At 34.7% G+C, this 8,117-nt stretch overlaps 1 pseudogene; it reads left to right on the forward strand.

The window, feature by feature from the left end:
- Positions 1 to 908: 908 nt before the first annotated feature.
- LOC120223227 lies at positions 909 to 1,524 on the forward strand (annotated as a pseudogene).
- Positions 1,525 to 8,117: the final 6,593 nt, after the last annotated feature.

Genomic DNA, 8,117 nt, shown 5'->3' on the forward strand with positions numbered 1-8,117 from the left:
ATAAGAACTAAAACCCCCAAACCTTGAATAAAATAGGAGAAAATCATTAATGACCTTGGATAAGGCAAAGATTTTTAAAATATGAGAGGGAAAGCAAAAACTATATTAAAAATCAATAATTAGACTAAATCAAAATTTAAAACTGTTGAAAAGACACAACAATAGAAAGTAAAAAGTCAAGTCACCAACTGGGAGAAAATATTCGCAAGACATATATCTAATGAAGGATGTGTATATAGAATATACAAATACTCTCGACAGCCAGTAATAAAAAGATAAGTAACTAACTTTGGAAATTGGGCAAAATATTTCAATACCCATGCCACCAGAGAAGATATATATTTGCTAAACAAGCACAATAAAGAGTTAAACATCAATGATTATTAGAGAAATGAATTTCAAAATCACAAAGAGATACTACAGAATCTGTAGAATGGCTAAAATTAAATATTTGATTAAATAAATCAAGAGCTAGTAAAAACTTGTAGCAATTGGAAATTCTCGTACACTGCTGACAAAATTAAAAAATGGTATGCCACTTAGGAAAAATAATAGTTTGGTAGTTTCTTAAATAGCTAAGCATACACCTACTCTCTGACTCAGCCATATCACTCAAGGGATTTATCCAAGAGAAATGAAAACACTCACTCACAATAGTCAAAAGCTGTAAACAACACAAACGTCCAACAAGTGAGTATATGAAAAACTGGTATATAATCAGACAATGAAATATTACTCAACAATAAAATAAGAATAAACTTTTGTTACAACTGAAACATCATTGATCATTTCTAAAAGGTTATCCCATATAAAGGAAATCAGACAAAAGAGGGTCTATTCTAAAAATACATATATATTTTTATATATAAAAACGTATACACTTTCCTTTCCAACCCAGGCCAGGCAGAATGGCTCCCACAAAGAAGGGTGGAGAGAAGAAGGACCGTTCTGCCATCAACGAGGTAGTGCCCAGAGAAAACAATATCAACATTCACAAGCGCATCCCATGGAGTGGGTTTCAAGAAGGATGCCCCTCGGGGGGTGCCTGGGTGGCTTAGTCGGTTAAGCGTCCGACTTTCACTTAGGTCATGATCTCGCGGTTCGTGGGTTCGAGCCCCGCGTCGGGCTCTGTGCTGACTGCCAGCTCAGAACCTGGAGCCTGTTTCAGTCTGTGACTCCCTCTCTCTCTGACCCTCCCCTGCTCACACTGTCTCTCTCTCTCTCCTAAAAAAAAAAAAAAAAAAAAAAAAAAAAAAAAAGAAGAAGGATGCCCCTCGGGTACTCAAAGAGATCTAGAAATTTGCTATGAAGGAAATGGGAACCCCAGATGTGCGCTTTGACACCAGGCTCAACAAAGCTGTCTGGACCAAAGGAATAAGGAATGTTCCATACAGTATCCATGTGCAGTAGTCCAGAAAACGTAATGAGGATGAAGATTCACCAAACAAGCTCTATATGTTGGTTACCTATGTACCTGTAACTACTTTAAAAAATCTACAGACCCTTAATGTGGATGAGAACTAATTGCTAATTGTCAAATAAAGGTATAAAACTGCAAAAAAATTTTATATAAAAATTTTTATAAAATTCTGGAAAAAAGAAACTAAATTATAGTGAAAGAAAACAAGTCAGTGATTGACTGGAGGTGCTGAGGAGGGACAGGAAAAAGAGATGTCCAATGAATATAAGGAAATTTGGAATTAATAGATGTATTAATTATTCTTATTGTGTTGATGTCCAAATTTATCAAATAGTACCCTTTAAATATGTACAGTTTATTGTATGTCAATTAAACCTCAATAAAGATATAAAAATTTGTTAATCAAATATTTTAGACAACTTGTCTTAATCATTAGTGATATGAGAAAATATATTGTAATAAATGTCCTATTAAAACCTCCCTTTTAAATTCTATAATTTTTCTAAAATCTTCAAGGGATTTTGTTTTTGTTTTTGTTTTTTTGGTCGTTTATTTCTTTTGCCCTTCCTGTTTTGTTTTCAAGAATGGGACACAGGTAGTCATTTTCAACATCTGCTTTGTCTTATTTATTTGAAATTTTATAATTTGAATTAATCATTTTGGTTGGTTTTCATGACTAGTGAACTCCCATGGCTATGCCAACATGAGTTTAAATCCAATTGACTATGAGGTGCCTGGGTTCAGTCCATTAAACATCAGACTTTTCACTTCAGTTCAGGTTATGATCTCAGGGTTTGTGGGACTAAGCCCCACATTGGGCTCTGTGCTGTCAACACAGAGCCTGCTTGGGATTCTCTCTCTTCCCCTCTCTCTGCCCCTCTCCCACTTGGGCTTGTTTTATCTCTCTCTCTCTCAAAATAAATAAACAAACATTAAAAGAAACCACAACTGACTAAACGCTTAAAACAAATGCACTGGTTATTTGATGTGGTCTGCTCATTTACTTGGTTTTGTACTTGGATCGAGGTCTTTTAAAGGAAAATCTGAGCATTTGCATGCATCTAAAATTGGTGAGAACAAGAAGACAGAAACACTACCTCTTTCACCAGACAGTAGACTGTCCATTTGGCATCTTGCCTGGAAAGTTGCAAACTCAATTAAATGCACATATGGCCCAGAGCAGTAAGCATTCATCTTTGCCAAGATTCATTTCTCTATGGCATTTCCAAGCCATGGCTAGGCTAGAAACCCTTTCCATGTAACAAACTGCATTTTTGTTTTGTTTTGTTTAATAATTTCAGATTGTACAATGCTTTCTTTGACATAAAAGTAATCATGGAAAACATCAAATAGAATATCAGTACAAAATCTACAAGTGTGCTTTTCCTACTGAGATACATTCTATTTAGGAAGTCAGGTTTAGAGATATCTACCCTTAATGAGAGGTAATGGTAGAATTAATAAATCTCCCAATATTCCCTGAAGCAGCTGTTCTCCTTTGAAATAATGAGCATATGGTTTCATCATATTTTATTGATTTGATCCCCTTCAGCTAAAGAAATATTTCAGTGGAATGCAAACAACTTTCGCCATTTCTGCATATTTCTCCATTGTCCTGGCTAAACACAAAGCTGATGAGCATACAAATGAAAAGCCAAAGGCAATATTTAGATTTCTTAACCCAAAGACAAGACAAAAGATCAGATGGGACCCCTGAAATGTCTTTATTTCTGAGATGCCTACCTAAATATTTACTAGATTTTAAAAACAAAGTGGAATGGACTAAAATAAGTAATGGGGTAAAGAGACCTCATATCTTATATAGATGCAGGGGTTGTCAGGGTCTGAGCCAAAGGAGTAAATACACTAAGAAGGCAGAACATGACCATAACTTTCTGGCAGTGTGTATTCAGGGTTGATTCAAGGAAGTGGTTATCAAAATTATAGAAAGAACTCAAGGAAGGCTGGGCTGAGGTTCAAATAGGTAGAAATGAGCAGGAGTCCATTAGAAAACACATATAAGTCCAGGAAAAAGAATAGTAAGAGGTTAGATACAGGACATAAAAAGAAAATCAGCCCAAGTTTGGGTGGGAATCAACAGAGTGAGCGAAAAAAGATTTAGATCAACATCAGAGACAACAGATAGGTAACTTCCAAAGGAGGGGAACTAAGCTATTTGAGAATTACTGAAAAAATCTGTATTTTAACTAGTCTTACCTCCCCCCTCCCCATCCTATCAATAGTCCCTTTGTAGAAGAGCTTCTCCTCCCAGAACTATATAATTTTATGGAACAAAGTTATTCTTTCACTAGTATTTCTCTCATTTTGCAATAGTGGAGTATGCTGCTTCTTCAGAATGAACCCTGACTGGTGTGCTCCAACAACTGCATTGTTGACTTAAAATGTGGATTATTGAGCCCCAGCTCGCAAGAGCAGAGATTCAGCAAATAGGAGGTTGAGCTAAAATTTGCATTTTAACGAACTCTCCAAAAAGACCTGGATTGAGAATTTTTCCCTTCTGGTTTCCTGAGGCATGTGGCTTTTGACGCTCTAACTGAGTTCTGCAGGAGGCCATTTGTGACTCTGATCTTGATTAATTATCAGAAACAGAGCTATTTTTATGCACATTATGCCAGAAGAAGCAAATGGTTCAGCCTAATTTATTTGTTATTCTTCTGAGATATGACATAAAGGAAAATAGTAGCAAAGTATTTTAATATAGGGCTAAAGGATGGAACTGTTAAATTCATTGTGTTCTTTAGTCATATTCTTTTGTCAGACACTAAGGTGTGTTTTGATGCAAAACATCTCTAGGTTTTTCTTTGGCATGCCAAGATATCCAGTGAACCTCTAAGAGGACTGGTTACAGTCTAGCATTTCTGAAACAATTTGACCAGAGGGGTCTCTTTAGGAAGAGGAGTATTGACTGATATTCTTCCAGAGCTCATGTTCAGTGGAATAAAGTAAATAAAATGCTAGTTTACTGACTTAAACCATTTATACATTTTTGCAAATATATAGCCACAGTGAAGAAGAGATCGCTCAGGAGTGAATGTCCAAACATTATTGCTAATTTACTATTTATAATCATATGCAATTTATTATTGCAGAAACTAGACTCAATAAGTCATCAAGTCTAGCCAGATCAGAAAATGGCTGAAGGAACCTCAAGTAAGGTTTCTAAACCATAGTATTGGACACCACCACATTGGGGAAAGGCAGGGTTGTAGTTGACTAAAAAATCAATGGTCAGTAATGGCCTGTCTGAGAAGCAAATGTATTTAAACTGCCTAGAAAGAGCTGCACAAGTAGGGTTGGATTGTAAATGGAAAACATCAGTAAAGAAAATAATTATTATATAAACTGAGGCAAAAATGCCAAGATGTATAGAGGAAGTGAATTCTAGGAACAGAAACAAGGTTAAAAAATGTGTGGCATAGTCAATGTCATAGAATGGACATGGTAGAGTCTCATATGTCAGACATTATACTCTTAGGTAATGTATTTTCAGTGTACCTGTCCTTTATTTGTTTTCTTTGAGGTCATTCTTCCTCAGGTCCTTAAGGAAAATACATGTAGACTTTAAAATTTATAGGAGCACCTGGGTGGCTCAGTCAGTTAAGGGTCTGTCTTCGGTCTAGGTCACGATCTCGCAGTTCATGAGTTCGAGCCCCTAGTCCAGCTCTGTGCTGACAGCTCAGAGTCTGGAACCTGCTTCGGATTCTGTCTCCCTCTCTCTCTGCCCCTCTCCCACTCCCACTCTGTCTCTCTCCTTCAAAAAGTAAACATTAAAACATTTTAAAAAAATTATAGACTACCACTTATTGAGTGTCTGTTATACTCTAAACCCATGTTAATCATATTTCTGTTATCAATTATAAAATATTACCTAAAATAACAAATATAATATTCGTAACAGATTAGATAACTTATTAGATGATAGAGTATCTAATGCAATTTTCACAAAATGCTTTACAAGGTGAAGGCCAAGCAACTCATCCAAGGACAAGTTCCTCCAAACTAGGAAAATGGACAAAACTTAGGATCATTTATTTATGATAATTTGATTTAGTTATAATTTTTTTAATTTTTACATTTTATTTCTTTTATTTGTGACTTAAATAGGTGTGATACTTCATCTTCATATTATATTAATATCCCATATTCTCTTTAAAGATGATAAAATATAATTGTGACAAAGAAAACTGTTCATCAAAAATGTATTCTCCTATTAGCCAATAATGAGTCCCACAATATCTTAATTGCTTTTGTTCATTTGTTTTCTCTATACTTCACAAAGTTAACTGACTGTTAATGATATAAGATAAATTAATTATGATACTGGCCTGAATAAAAAGGTATTGGACAATAATTTGGGATGGATGCAACAAACTAGCTTTCTGTTTTTCCACATTACAGTGAAAAGGGGCCATACACATCATTTGAGGGGCATGAATAATTAGTCCAAATGAAAGGTGTGGCCAAGGCTTAGTAAAATTTCCCTATAATACAACATTTCATCTTGTATTTGTACAGGCTGTTTAAACAGGCTGTATCTTTCCTTCCACGGTTCATGGAAAAATTCTGTTCTCTATTAGGTGAGAAAAAAACGTTTGATTATACCCTATGGTTGTTTGGCATTAACAGGTCATCTAGATCATGACCCAGATGTTCTGATCTTAAACACTTTAGATCAAGAGCTGCTCTTGCCACTTCAGTTGAGAACATCCCCTGCTTTTGTTGGCTTTTTCAGCCTCCATGAGGTCAATGTTATTTTCCCTGTTTCTCAAGTGAAGAGACCAGTAGAAAGAAACTTGCTCAAGTGTCACAATCAAAGGAAGTCACTTGAAAAATTAAACTTTGAACCCAAAGCATCTGAGATACTGGCTTACCAATGACTACCTAAAGCAAAGTGCATTTCTTATGCTTTAAAAATCCTTGCTCCTTTTGAAACCAAAATACTGTAAATAAGGAGGCACACCACTTTTTTTTTCAAAAATAAATTTAGCCCATGATTATGAATCTACAGATGGCACTAGAACTTACAATAAATAAACAACTACATGAGTATCTAAATATAGATAATTTGGGGGCATAAAGCAGCTTTGCAGAATATTATGAAATTCTTATTCTATTTTTTTGATACACATAACTATTATTTTTCTCATATGAGCTTCAAATTTTATGAAAGACATACATTCACATCACATACTATTTGTGGAGAAAAAGAAAGGAAAAATATCAAATCACAATGATATTGTGATAGATTAGTCAATACTAATTTGTAATTGAGTTTCTTCATTTAACATTAAGTCAAATGGATCTCACGATGAAAGGTAAGTCTTAAAATATCTTAGGTTTTCAGGACTTATAACCACCAAGAAAATCAAGACTTATTTCCTTAAATCTTTCTATATTAATATGTGTAACACAAGTTTTCAGATTTTTGTGAAACTTTTCAAGATTATAAGCAGAAGGGTGACTTCTCTCAGTGATATTCAACTGACAATAAAACAGATAAAGGTATCACTCATGATGAGTATTTACATTATTATATAAATCTACCTATGTGCGCGCGCGCACACACACACACACACACACATATGTAACATTCTGATACAAATGTTATATTTAACCAAGATATGTAATTTCTATAAATTATCAGTCTCATAAATGTGTGATGAATAAATGATAACTTTGTGTAATTTAATACAAAAAATAATTCTGCATTCATTTTACTTTTTTTTTCGTAAATTGATATAAACTGTGTTGGCCCTGAGAGCATATGGTTTTATGTGTATACACATGGCAATTAGCTCACGGCCAAAGAGAATACACAGGTGCATCAGTGATGATGAAATGAGAAAAAAGAAGTGAGAGCTGTTTTGCCATGTTAATAATTGCCAAAGACAGAAATATTTAAGTATTTACTTAATACAGATACTTAAATATTTCCTATTTAAAATAATCAACTATCCAAAATGTGCACATAAGGAAGATTAGTCAGAATGATAGATATGCATTGAACCATAGAAGAAATGGAAGCTTTGTTTATCTTCAGCATATCAACCATCTTTATGATTCACAATTTTTTGATCACCTTTTGTGGGTAGGAAAAAAAAATTCATCTTTGGCTGTGCATGCCATTTTATTTTAAAAGGGTGGGTGAAGTAAGCCTAATTGTGAACAAAATTATGAAGAAGGTATTTTGTTTATAAAATATTTTTGTTGATAATTTCTGAATCTGTCTAAATTCTTGTGGTCTATAAGACCCAGAATTTATCCAAAACCCAAAATTCTTCACTGTGCTCTCCCACCAGGGGGCAGTCCAACTTGGGAAAGGAAGAAGAGAATTTGATCAAACTTAGGCCTTATTTACATTATGACATCACATGCTCTTCTGTATTATCAATAACCAGTGACAGTTGGACTAGTACAGAGTCAGAAGGAAAAAGAATACACCAACTGAGCTAATAAAAGTTCATGGGATGCTGTAAGCTGGATACTCCTTTAAACTCTCTTTAAATCCATTCTTTTCATATCTCAGTTATCATCAGTCAACACCTAGTTTATGAGCTGTCACCTCCTTCACCCTGGACACTTTCCCCTTTTCCCACTGAGCCTTTCCTGCAGGACAGTTCTTAAATGCTAATATTTCCCTGACCTGACCCAGGCCTCCCAAACCAGACTCTTCAAA

Source organism: Hyaena hyaena, unplaced genomic scaffold (genome assembly GCF_003009895.1).
Source record: "Hyaena hyaena isolate Hyena2069 unplaced genomic scaffold, ASM300989v1 scaffold_972, whole genome shotgun sequence".
Classification (NCBI taxonomy): Eukaryota; Metazoa; Chordata; class Mammalia; order Carnivora; family Hyaenidae; genus Hyaena; species Hyaena hyaena.